Raw genomic sequence first — 12,747 nt, forward strand, 5'->3', positions numbered from 1 at the left:
GCATCTGTTTTATTGAAATGTGTGGCATGTGTTGCTGGGTAAAAAAAATGTATAAAAAGCTAAAACCACAAAACAGGCTAGCTTCACAATACCTGCTCGCACAAAAAATGTACCATTCAAAGGTGGTTTAAGGGTGACACTGTTGCCAAAGTCTCAGTGTCAAAAGGGGGATTATGTTGAATTTTAATGCATATTAAAATATGAATATAAAATATAGCTTAAAAGAAATTGGTATTGTTTGTTCTGTATATCTAGTCTGTCTGTTAAATTTTTTCCCCTCTGTTAAAAACTGTTAACTGAATTTCTGTAACAAGCCCAAGGCCGACATGCCAATTATCCAAGGCAGGCCTGCTGAAAAAGTTGAGTATGCAAGCAACTGATAAGAATGCTGTTCCGGGACAGAAAGTCTGTACCAAGGGATAATAAGAACTTTGGGAAAAACAATAATGTTTTCTTAAGCCATCCCCACTAATCCCTTCATCCCCTAAGAAACTTAATTATGCCTATGAAAATATTTTAGTAGTGTCAAAAGGAAAAAAGAAATTAAATCAAACCTGTTAAGTTTGTATGTAAGAATGCTGAGCTCATGGAAGTAAGTGTTTGTAACAGAAAAATAATTAATCAAAACTAGTGCCAGCCTAAACCAAAAATTCACAACCATCAATGGGCTGAAGATAAGGCAGGGCGGAGGTAACCGGATGACCCCCGGAGGGCATGCCGAAGCCCACCCAAGCGCATCAAGAAAAAATAAAAGACTCAAAGATAACACTTAACCATCATAAATGTGCCATCTGCTAATCGAGCTAATTAACGGTTACCCCAATCATGAACTCAGCATGATGAAGCAACTTCCATAAACATGTATAAAGGCAAAGACCTATAAAAATAAAACCAAGGGACTGTGTTCTTTGAATCTGGTTCTGCGACCACCCTCCAGGAGCATCGAATGCGCATCTGACATGACTCGGCTCCACTCTTGCGTCCAGGCCACCTGGCCAGTGACTTGGCACAAGCAACAATTAGGCTGGTAACTATAAACTCTCTTTGCAAAACCTGTATGTGCGTGTGTGCATGTGTGAATGGTTATAACAGCTGTCAATTTTGTTGTATTTGTAATAAACGTGGCATTTTGCCTTGTCCCTCTTATAAGATCCTGTTGGTATCATTTTATTAATGTAACACTAGGCCTCTCTAAAGATCATCACTGTCCCTCTTCCACACACTCAGGAGTTAGTCCGGCATTTCCTTCTCAAAGGTGTAACTGAGCCAGAGCTCTACATGCTACAGGCATGGGAGAGAGGGCTAATAAGAACCACACTCACCCTTGCGATCTCCACTAGCAGTGTTTGCACTGGGAAGAGTAACAGTAGATCATAAATCTACTTCTGAGCTTCCTGTCCATTAACCTCACTGCCTCACAGAAGGGGACTCTTCTCAGCATTGCAGACCCCCGCCAGTAACCAAAATTCTGGCCCAAATTCTAATAATGGCTGTAACTACTCTTATTTATACCTTGGTTTGGGCCGTAGGGAGCCCATCCCAGTGTCGTGCAGGATGGAATGTGCTGAGAGCCACACAGTGAGGGACTGGAGTTCTGCGTGGGCCTCTCTTCCTCCCAATGTGGGCACCAGAATGAAAGGGCTGCAGAACCCCCTGGCATAATGTCTGGCCCCAGGGAAGCTGGCACAAAGGCAGCCTGCATGTCCTTGCTGAGTCTCCTGGTTGTTTACTCCATGTCCCTCCTGTTAGAACAAAGTCAGGTGACTTGGGCCAGGGCCCTGCAGCAAGTCAATACCTCAGTTGTAAATATGCAGCTGGCTGCTCTGTCGCTTGGCTCAACTCCACTGTGCTCCCCATGGCCCCTGTTGTAACAAAGCCAAGTCATTAAGTGATGAACCAGCAAATTCTGTCCTGTCCCACTTTCCAAATCCTTGGGGGAGGTGCTGGACCCAGGCTAAAGGGATTTCTAGCCTGTGTATGAAGACCTGAGAAACCCAAGCTGTAAAGCTAATGCAGCTTGTGCCTTAAGAATGTACAAGTCTGCTTATATCATCTCTTAGGGTGAGAATCTGCTATTCGTATCCAATCTATCTAGTATATTAAGCTTAGTTTGCATTTTTTGTTTATTTACTAGATAATCTGCTTTGATCTGTTTGCTATCACTTATAATCACTTAAAATCTATCTTTTGTAGTTAATAAACTTGTTTTTGTTTTCATCTAAACCAGTGAGTTTGGAGTGAAGTGCCTGGAAATCTTAGCTCAAGGGGCAGGGGCTGTTGCATTTCCTCTCCACATTGAGCGGGTGGGAGGTGAACTGGATAATAAATTCATACTGTTTGGGGTTTGGACCAGGATAGCACGGTACCACTCTGGGGTCCTAGGCTGGGGAGCTGGGAGTTATTTTGGCTGTAGCCCCTCTATCGTTGGTTCACATGCAGTGGCTGGTCAGAGAGCCTGCATGTAACTGCAGCTGGGTGTGTCCTTACCTGTGGGTTTGCTGGTGGAGGTGTAAGACCGGGAGCGTGTCTGCAGCTTGTCACAGCAGCACAGTGTGAGAGGGAGGCCAGGCTGGTGGGTCAGAGGGCTCAGTGGTACCCCAGTTCCAGGTGGCACCCGGGGGGGAATCCATCACAATAAGCTTCCAGATAACTTTGCAGGGAAACTTTCAAACTGTCAGGGTCAATTATGAAGTTAAAAGTTTCTACTCCACATTTTTGTGGCCCCTGCAGCTCTATATTTCGTGTGTTAGATTCACATGCCTGCTGTTTATGTTTTGGGACTCAAGGAGTGTGTCGGAGAAAAACACAGTTCTCACTCTTTGGTTGGGTGCAGCAAAGTCAGATACTTTATTAGTGCTTCCATTTCATCTCATCCCTCAGGTGCCATAAAAAAATCACCCAATGACTTCAGGAGTTGGACAGTGGAAGCAAGGTCGATCTCACACAAACTGACAGCTGGGGAATTAAAAAATCTCCTTTGAGAGTAAATAGGAAGGGGACTGTGCAGCAGGGTATTAACCCACTGTTGACAAGGCACTCTGAGTCCATGCTCCAAGGACTATTCAAGTGCTAACTCTTCACATGTTTTCACTTCCCACTCCTTGGCCAGGACCACAGGGAGGTGAAGGCTGGGTTATCACCCACCGCCAATTGCATAACCTTTTCCAACTGTTTGTGCTGGAAGTGACTGGAGCTGGGCCCGTGCGGGTTGGGGATTACAGCAGAGTGACATTGTTTACACAAAACTCCTTTTGGGTGAAAAATGCACATTGGGCAACAGAAAAATTTTAGTAAATTATTTTGGTTAAAAAAAATCCTTAAACCAAATTCCAAAAAAACTCAGAACATTTTGTTCTCACATTTTCAAATAAAATATTTTGATTTTTTGGTTCAAAATTGCTTTTCCTTTCAATGGTTTCTTTTAATTGTATTTTAAAAATACTCAAATACATTAAAAAAGATTCAAAATCAAAATGAATTTTTTTCTTTCAGATTGAATGAAATGATTCAATTGACCCAAAATATTTTTTTCAACCTTTTGATTCACTAAATGTTTAGAAAACTTTTGGTTTTGGTTCAATCCAAATCCATTAAAAAAAATTCACAATTATCAGCAAATTAAAAAATTACTTATTCTCCCCGGTATATTGGGGATCTAAATAGGCTCCATCCTTCCCCTCACTAAGGCTTCCCCCGTATTTCACAGCAATATTTGGTGGCTAAGTCGTGGCAAGGTTTTGGTGTGCTTTGTAAATTGTTTTGATGCAATCAAGGCCTTTTTGTCAAAAAAAAGGACAAAACTACCCAAACTGGATGATGACAAATGGCTGTGTAAGCTCATGTTTCTAACTGACATCACCGCTCACCTAAACGAACTCAACCTCCGTCTCCAGGGTGCAGGGCAAACGGTTCTGGATCTTTATGAAGCCCGGAAGGCATTTGTTGTAAAACTAGCAGTTTTTTCTCGGGATATTTGAACTTAGATTTTCCACTACTTCCAGCACATAAAAGAGCTATCGACACATTGCACTGTCAGTGTCGATGAGATTTGAATGTACATGCAAGAACTGGAATCAGAAGTTTCTGACAGATTTCAAGATTTCCATCGATTTGGCCCAATGCTTTATTTTCTAATTAAACCTGAAAAGTTCAACGAAAGCAACTTGGATTTGTCTGTATTTCAGAGAATGGGTGTTGAAGATTTCGAAATGCAGCTCATTCAGTTAAAAAGCTCAGAATTGTGGGCATCAAAGTTTGGAGATCTACGGAGTGCACTTGAAGCTACCGAGAGAGATCATGGGGCCTCTATTCTGACCTGCTGGACGTCCTTGCCAGTGAAATTTAACTGTTTGAAGAAAATTGCGTTTGCAATGCTTTCAGCATTTGGATCTACATACCTGTGCGAACAGGTATTTTCACACATGAAATCTGTCCTCTGCCCCTCTCGGAGCCGGTTAACAACTGATCACTCAGAAGCCTGTGTGCAGCTTAAAGTATCCAAATACGTGCCAGACATTGGAAAACTCAGCAAGGAAAAGCAAGGGCAAGGATCACACTAAACTGATAAGATCTGCATTTTAATTTAATTTTAAATGCAGCTTCTTAAACATTTTTAAAACCTTATTTACTTTACGTACAACAATAGTTTAGTTATATATTATAGACTTATAGAGAGAGACCTTCTAAAAATGTTAAAATGTATTACTGGCACGCGAAACCTTAAATTAGAGTGAATAAATGAAGACTCAGCACACCACTTCTGAAAGGTTGCCAACCCCTGGACTAGAGGCAGGAAAAGGGAGACAATTGTAGGGGTCCCCAAAACTTCTGTAACATCTGCGTAAATAAAGTGAATGGGAGGGGTTGGGGCCCCTGCAAACATGATGTACCAGGGCTCCAATTTCTCTCAACGGTCCTGCCTGCACGTGTGCTGGGGGCTATTACTGGAGGTAACTGGCTAAGATGCCGGCGGAATGTGCTATGCAGTATTGCCAACACTTGAGATTTTTTTGTGAGTGACGGGACTTCAGGGGAGGCTGGAGCTTGCCTCACACTGACACAAGGCACCCACCTGGGGCCAGAGGTCCGGAGACTCTCCCCTCCCATCACCATTCTCACAGAAGGGGAGTGGGGAGAGGGGAGCAAAGAGCCCAGCCACTCCAGATGGCTCCTCTGCTCCTCCCCACTCTCCTCTCCTCTCTTCCGCATCTGGTCTGGAAAGGGGCAGGGGGGAGGGGGGAAGAGCCCTGGTACTGCCCCTCCAGCCTGGGAGAAGGGGTGGGGACCCTACTGCAAGCCCCTCCCCCTTAGGCCTTGGAGAAAGAGGGGTGAAGAGCCCCAATAATGACAGACATGAGGCTGGAGGGGGCTGGGTCGGGAACTGATGGGACTGGGGACTGATGGGGCTGGGGAACAGGATTAACGCCTGGGCATGGGACAGGCAGATGTGGGGGTGAGAGCTCCTGAAGCAGGGCCCCAAATCCCCTTAACCCAAACCTCTGGTAGAGACGGTCACACACACACACTGGGGAGGGGCCCGGGGAGTTCAAAAGACCGAAACCACAGTGGTGTCTTTTTTATATAGAATCTTAAGATTTCGGGGGGGCCAATCTGATGATGTTGAGGGTCTGACTCACACTTTTTGATCTCTTGTGGTTGGCAGTACTGGGGGTGGGGACAGGAAAGGTTTCTCTGGAAAGGCTGGGCAGGATTTGGGAGTTTGTTCCAATCCCCACAGAATGCTGGACTGGCCCTGTAATGAGCTAAAGGGCTTCTCCAACCACCGCAGAGTGCTGCTGGAGTGATACAACCCGGGGATGGGGGTAAATGGTTCAGACACAGGAGAGTGTCTCACATGAACACCTCCAATAAATCCCCTTCCCTCCCAGTTTGTCAGGGTCTGGCCAGGGACAGTCTCTGTGCCATGAGTCAGAGCTGTTGGCTCTGGATCCGCCTCACGTACCTCTCCCAATTTCCCAAAAGGTCCTGGTCCCCTGCCCTCATCTCGCCCCTCCCGGGGGCTGTTTGCAGAGAGGTATAAAGGGGCGGACCCAGCGGACAGCCAGGGTGCAGGGAGCCAGCGGACAAGTCTGTGTGTCTGCCTCACTCACCACCCTCGCTCTGCACCATGGGGAAGGACAGGCTGCCCGGTGGCCCGAACATCTTCCTCCTGCTCCTCTTGCTCCTCCCTGGAGACACCTCGCCCGCCACTGAACCGTAAGCTGCACATGCACGGGCTCATGCTGTCTTCTCGTTTCTTTCCTTCATCCCCCTCACAGCTCTGCCAATGCCACTCAGTCCGGCCTAGTCACCCCCTGTTATTCCAGTTTCCTTGCCTGTGAGGGAGAGCTCAGAAAAGTGTTTCTCTTTTCTCCTCTTCTTTAAAGCCAGTTTGCTTCCCTTGGCAGCCACAGACTGTGCTTGTTCCCAAAGAGAGTCTGTGACCTAGATTCCTGACTGTCGGCACAGACCCTGGCAGTGGCACACTCTGCTGGAATATCCACCCGGGGCACTGCAAACTAGCAACTTGGCTGCAACCTCGCCTCCATTGAGGGGCCTGAAGAGGGCGCGTGGCCAAGCTCAGCCAGGAGCTGGATGGACTCAGGGTATCCCTTTGGCAGTGTCCACTGGCAAAGAGTTCCCCTGGAGCCCAGCATAGATTAGAGCATTTTCCCTCCAGTGCACACTCCCCTGTGCTGGGTGCAGCACTCCTCCTTGTTGGTGTACACGAGCAGGTGCAATTTACAATGCCCTGATTCAGCGGGCGATGGATCTAGGGTTGATAACTTTCTATTCTCACAAAACCGAACACCCTTGCCCTGCCCCCTGCCCTGCCTCTCTTCCAAGGCCCCGCCCATGTCCCGCCCCCCACTCACTCCATCCCCCACTTCCTCTCTCGTTCATTCTCCCCACCCTCACTCACTTGCTCATTTTTACCAGGCTGGTTCAGGGGGCTGGATGCAGGAGGGGGTGATGCAGAGGTGAAATTAAGCCGGTCTGGTCTGGTCCGGCATACCGGCAAGAGCCGGTACGCCAGACCGGACCAGCTTCTCCAGCGGTGATTTAAAGGGCCCAGGGCTCCAGCCGCTGCGGGGAGCCCGGGCCCCTTTAAATCACCACCGGAGCTCCAGCAGCCTGCAGGGCTCTGGTGGCAATTTAAAGGGCCTGGGGCTCCCCGCAGTGGCAGGAGCTCCAGGCCCTTTAATTCACCCCTGAGCCCCGGGGCTCCCAGCTACCTCTGTAGTTCGTAGCTCCAGGGTGATTTAAAGGCCCTGGGGCTCCCAGCCACAGCCAGAGCCCCAGGGCCTTTAAATTTTGAAAGGCCCCGCCTCTTCCAGTTGAGGTCATGCTCCCGCTCAGGACTCCGGTGTACTGGTAAGTCCTTTAAGTTACTTTCACCCCTGGGGTGATGGCTCCAGCTGGGGTGCAGGCTCGGGGGTGGGACCAGAAATGAGGGATTCAGGGTGCGGGAAGGGACTCCAGGCCTGGGTATGGGGTTGACGTGCGGGGGGGTGAGGGCTTCGGCTGGGGGTGAGGTCTCTGATGTGGGTCTGGGGATGAGGGATTTGGGGTGCAGGAAGGGGCTCCAGCCTGGGGCTGAGGGGTTCAGGGTGCAGGAGGGGGCTCTGGGCTGGGGTTGAGGCACGGGAGGGTAAGGCTCTAGGTGAGGCTGGGCATGACGGGTTTGGGGTGTACGAGGGGAATCTGGACTGGGGCAAAGGGTTGGGGCATAGGGGGGTGCGGGCTCTGGGTGGGGCTGGGCATGAGGGGTTTGGGGTGCAGGAGGGTGCTCTGGGCTGGGACTGAGTGGTTTGGAGGGTGGGAGGGGGTTCAGGGCTGGGGCGGGGTGTTAGGGCATGGGGGGAAGTGAGGGCTCCAGCTGGGGGTGAAGACTCTGGGGTGGGGCTGAGGATGAGGGGTTTGGGGTGCAGGAGGGTGCTCTGGGCTGGGATTGAGGGGTTCAGAGGGCAGGAGGAGGATCAAGGCTGGGGCTGGGGCAGGGGGTTGGGGCCCGGGAGGGGATCAGGGGTGCAGGCTCCGGGCAGCGCTTATCTCAAGTAGCTCCCGGAAGCAGCAGCATGTCCCCCTTCCGGCTCCTACGCAGAGGCACGGCCAGGCGACCCTGAGCGCTGCCCCATCTGCAGGCACCGCCCCTGCAGTTCCCATTGGCCACACCTGGTCACTCTAGATGGATCTAGTCCCATAACTCCAATGTCAGATCTCTTAATCCAATGAACTCCATATTGTTTTGAATTGCCATCCTGCCAGAAATTCTGACATTTCAAAAATTGGTTTCATTGCAAATTGGAACAAACAGTTCAAATTTTTCATGGAATGGAAATCCCAGAAAAATTTTATTAAGAAAATCTAAACACTACCTTTTGATAATGTAAAAACATTGTACTATAATATAAAATGTTGCATATCATAATATATTATATTTAATATTCTATAACATTCATATAATAATATAAACATCAAAATAAAACGTTTACTTTATTTAAATGGGAAAGTTAAAACAATTCATTTAGACATTTTTCCATTCAAAATGTCAAAATTGATACGCTCCTGCAAAAAGTCTCCATTGTGATGAAACTGCATTTTCCGACAAAAAATGGTTCCGTCCAAATTCTTTACCCTAGCTCTGTTCCACTCTGAGCATGTAGGTCATCTGGTCAGACTTGTCTGCGTCCTGCACCTTTAAATGGAGAGACGACCCCTCTGTGCTGCAGAAGCACCTGCCATTTTGTGTTTGGTTGCCCCACTATAGGAGAGGCCCCACTATTCTCTCTCCATCTGTCTTACCAAGACCTGCCTTTTGTCCTGTCTCGTTCTCTCGGTCTAAACTAAAGTTTGTTCTTGCTGAAAGGGCAGAGGAAGAACAGAACGTGGGGCACTGTCACCAAGTCTGTTCTGCTCTGTGAGACATTTTATGCAAATTTTAATGAAATAATTTGCATATTTGTGAATACTTTGCATATGAGCATAAATGTAAGCTCATGGTCGACAAACCCTGCCCCAAGCAGAGGGGAGGAGGGCTGGCCAAGGAGCTCAACAACAGGTGGCAGCTATGGGAGGCCAGTGCTGAAAGGTCTCTGGGGGCAGAGCTGCTGGGGCTGTTGTTACTGCTGGAAGCTACTGGAGCGGTAAGGCTGCTGGGGCTGGAACTCCTGGGATGCATTGGGCTGTACAGATTGAGGGGGGCTGGGGGGTTGTATGGGGGGGGGTTGGCGGCCAATATCAGACCCCTCACACTGTGCTTTTGCCCCAGCCAACGTCTGCAGCCTCTGCCATCACCTCCAGGCTGCTTGCTCTGATCCAGCAGAGGGAGAGGAGGCGCCTGGCTGTCGGCTCAGCAAATGCCACAGCTGCCTCTAGCAGCCATAAGGTGCAACTGCAGGAAACTGCCTGCTGCCTTCTTGTAGCTCAGCCCTTGATCTCTATTCTATGTAGGTTCTCATACTGTGCTAATCACTGTAGTACCAGCGAGCCTGCCACTAGAGTGTTAAGCAACACGACTGTCACGTGTTGTTCCTTCTGTCATCCTCACCCCAGAGGGAGAAGCGTGTGCCGTGCAGTGTCTGGCAGAGTGGGTGTCAAATGCTACCAGAGCAGAAGGGCTGATTTCAGGCCCCCTTTGCACTCACTCTGCACCAGGTGCCAGGCGGGGGAGAATCAGCCCCCAGCCTTTATTGGCTGAGATTGAAGGTAGAGAGAAAATCACTCAGGGCTTGATCCAAAGCCCACTGAGGGGAATGGAAAGAGTCCTATTGACTTCCATGGGCTTTGGCTCAGGCCTAACAAAGGGCGAAGTGGAATTTAATCAGAGCCAGGTTAAGGCTACTCCTACCTAACTCTGTCATTTTGAAATCTTGGCTAAGCAAGATGAACAGCCCCCCGGCAGAAAGCTGGGTGTCCCAGGGAGCTTCACACTGCGGCACGTCCAGCCTCCCAGCAGTGAGGCTCTGCCAGCGTCTCTGCTCTGAGTCAGCAGGCTGCAGCCATGGCTGGTGAGATCTCCTTCTGTAGTAGGGTTGCCAGGCATCCGGTTTTTGACCAGAATGCCTGCTTGAAAATGGACCCTGGCTGCTCTGGTCAGCACTGCTGACTGGGCTGTTAAAAGTCTGGTTGGCCACCCACAACAGGGCAGGCAGGGTGCCTGCCTGGCTCTGCGAAGCTCCCAGAAAGCTTCTGGCATCTCCCTCTGACTCCTAGGCTTAGGGGCGGCCAGGGGAGCTCCACGCACTGCTTCCATCCCTCCCCCTAGCGCCTGATCTGCATCTTCCATTGGCCGGGAACCGCGGCCAATGGGAACTGCGGAGGCGGCGCCTACATGCAGGGGCAGCGCGGAGACTGCAGAGCTGCCTGGTCGCGCCTCTGCCTAGGAGCCGGACATGCTGGCAGCTTTCCGGGAGCCGCCTGAGGTAAGCATCACCCGGAGCCTGCATCCCAAACCCCCTCCCACACCCCAACCCCCTGCCCCAGCCCTGAGCCCCCTCCTGCACCCCAAAACCCTCATCACCAGCCCCACCCCAAAGCCTGCACCCCCAGCTGGAGACCTCACCCCCTACCGCACCCCAATCCCCTGCCCCAGCCCCAGAGTTCCCTCCCGCACTCTGAACCCCTCAACTCTGGCCCCACCCCAGAGCCCACACCCCCAGCCGGAGCCCTCACCCCACTCCCGCACCCAACCCCCTCCCCCAGCCTGGTGAAAATGAGCAAGGGTCGGGGAGAGCAAGCGATGGAGGGGGGGGATGGAGTGAGCAGGGGCGGGGCCTCAGGGAAGGGGCATGGCAGGGGCATAGTCTCGGAGAAAGGGCGGGGTAGGGGGCATGGCAAGGGTGTTAGCTTTTCTGCCAAATAGAAAGTTGGCAACCCTATTCTGTAGCCTAAAGCACTCTGTTGTTGTCATTGCTGGTGAGGAGCAATGAGTTCTCCGGCCAAAGCCCTGTCCACTAGGCCACGCTGCCCCTTTAGCACAATGGCCATTCCCTACAGTCATATGTCAGCGCACACACAGCCATCCGTACATTTGTATCTCTCCATTACTGAGGGCAGCAGATGACACACCTAGATCGACAGACAGCTAGAGAGGAGATTAGATTAAAGCTCTGATCCACACTCCTGTGTAACTACCTGCCAGTCTCCATGGAGGTACAACAAGCATTTAATCTGAGCTCCCTGCCCCCTGTTCAGATAATACAGCAAGGGGCTGTGGGATACACAAACCTCAATTAACAGCCTGGAACTTTTCAAGCCATCCCCACTCCCTGCTGGGAGTCTGAACAAACAGCCCTTAGACAGCAATCGCTGTTAGCACAGAGCTAGTTCCTTTGCTCCAGGTGGTGTCCTAGGTTCCTGGCTGACTGAGCAGACTGGCTAGTATGTTACAAAAGCAAAATGAAATTCACCTTCCTGTATGTACAAATTACGGTGCAGATGGATGGTCGGGGATTCGGCTGTCACACTAGCCCATGCCCTTTCATCAGTACCTTCTCCATTCCCCATCCCCGCCTCTCTGACCTGTGCCCTTCCCCTTCCCAGGCAGTACATGGTGCTAGTGCCCTTTCTGATCCACACCAACGGTCCTGAAAAGGTCTGTATCCAGCTGACCCACCTGAACGAGTCTGTGACGCTGAGCGCCACGCTGGAATACGCAGGGGAGAACAGGAGCCTGATCGCAGACGTGGTGTCGGAGAAGGACGTGTTCAAGTGCATCCCGTTCACAGTGAGTATCTGACCCCCACAGGGTTTATTGCCTGAGTCTGTAAGATAGTGACAGCCTGGGACTAACCCCCGCAAGGCCTGGCAGTGCTGTGGGTGACTCATTAGGAGTGATCTTCAGTCAGTGCTGAGCTCAGTGCCCGGCACGATGCTGGGAGAGGCTGTGCTACAGGCTGTGGTGTGGCTGGCTTTGTTGGGTGGTTTTCTCTCTGAGTCAGTGCTGACCTTGCGGCTGAGGACTGGTCTCCCATTTCTCAGGGGGCTCCACAAGTCTCTGAGTGAGACCGGAAAGAAAGCCATGGAAGGAGAAGGTTAGAGAACTTCCTCGAGACCATCGATGTCCATGAGCTCATCTTGTGCCTCTCCCGCGGGCCAGTTCAGGGTTTCTCCCTGCGCTCTCAAGGCTGGCTGGAGGGACAGTAGAAGAAAATGGACCCAGCCCAGCAGTAATTAATCAAATGTAGCTTCCCATTTTCCTCCATCACTGGGATCCACAGCTGGGGGGACACGATCACAGTCCATCAATCCCTTTGAGGAAGGAGCATAACGAGGGAAGGGAAATGTACAACTCCAGCCTCCAAGGGCTCAGTGCAGAGGGGAGCGTCTCTAAGGCAGCGGCTCTTTTGCTGTTCTCCAGGTTCCAAAGTCCAGCAGCTCATCAGCAGCGTTTCTCACGGTGCTGGTGAAGGGGCCGACGCTGGAGTTCAGGAGCCGGAAATCGGTGCTGGTCAAGAACTCAGAGAGCCTGGTCTTTGTGCAGACGGACAAACCCATCTACAAACCCGGACAAACAGGTACAGGGAATCAGGTGGGGAAATATATACAGAGCAGGAAATCCTCCCTGCCTCCCCAGAGACCCCACAACTCGTCACCAAGTTAGTACAGCTGGCCGTAAACCTGCCTTCCCACCTCCTCCCCGCTAGTCACAAAGCTGGGGGAGTGTGCTGCATGCATCCAACTCTGCATGTGTCCATGGGTCATTGCATCAGGGCCAGGCACAGACACAGCAGCTGCCTCAATGAC

The 12,747-nt window shown here is 50.8% G+C and overlaps 1 long non-coding RNA gene and 1 pseudogene across 1 annotated transcript; both read left to right on the top strand.

Moving 5' to 3' along the window:
* Window positions 1-888: 888 nt before the first annotated feature.
* Window positions 889-4,924, top strand: LOC135875727 (uncharacterized). The gene is made up of 2 exons (XR_010561293.1): window positions 889-1,027; window positions 4,185-4,924. It is a non-coding gene; the product is annotated as an uncharacterized LOC135875727 (long non-coding RNA).
* A 1,050-nt stretch (window positions 4,925-5,974) lies between these two features.
* LOC135885884 (alpha-2-macroglobulin-like) overlaps window positions 5,975-12,747 on the top strand; it is a 170,762-nt pseudogene continuing 163,989 nt past the window's right edge.

This window comes from Emys orbicularis, chromosome 1, assembly GCF_028017835.1.
Source record: "Emys orbicularis isolate rEmyOrb1 chromosome 1, rEmyOrb1.hap1, whole genome shotgun sequence".
NCBI lineage: Eukaryota > Metazoa > Chordata > Testudines > Emydidae > Emys > Emys orbicularis.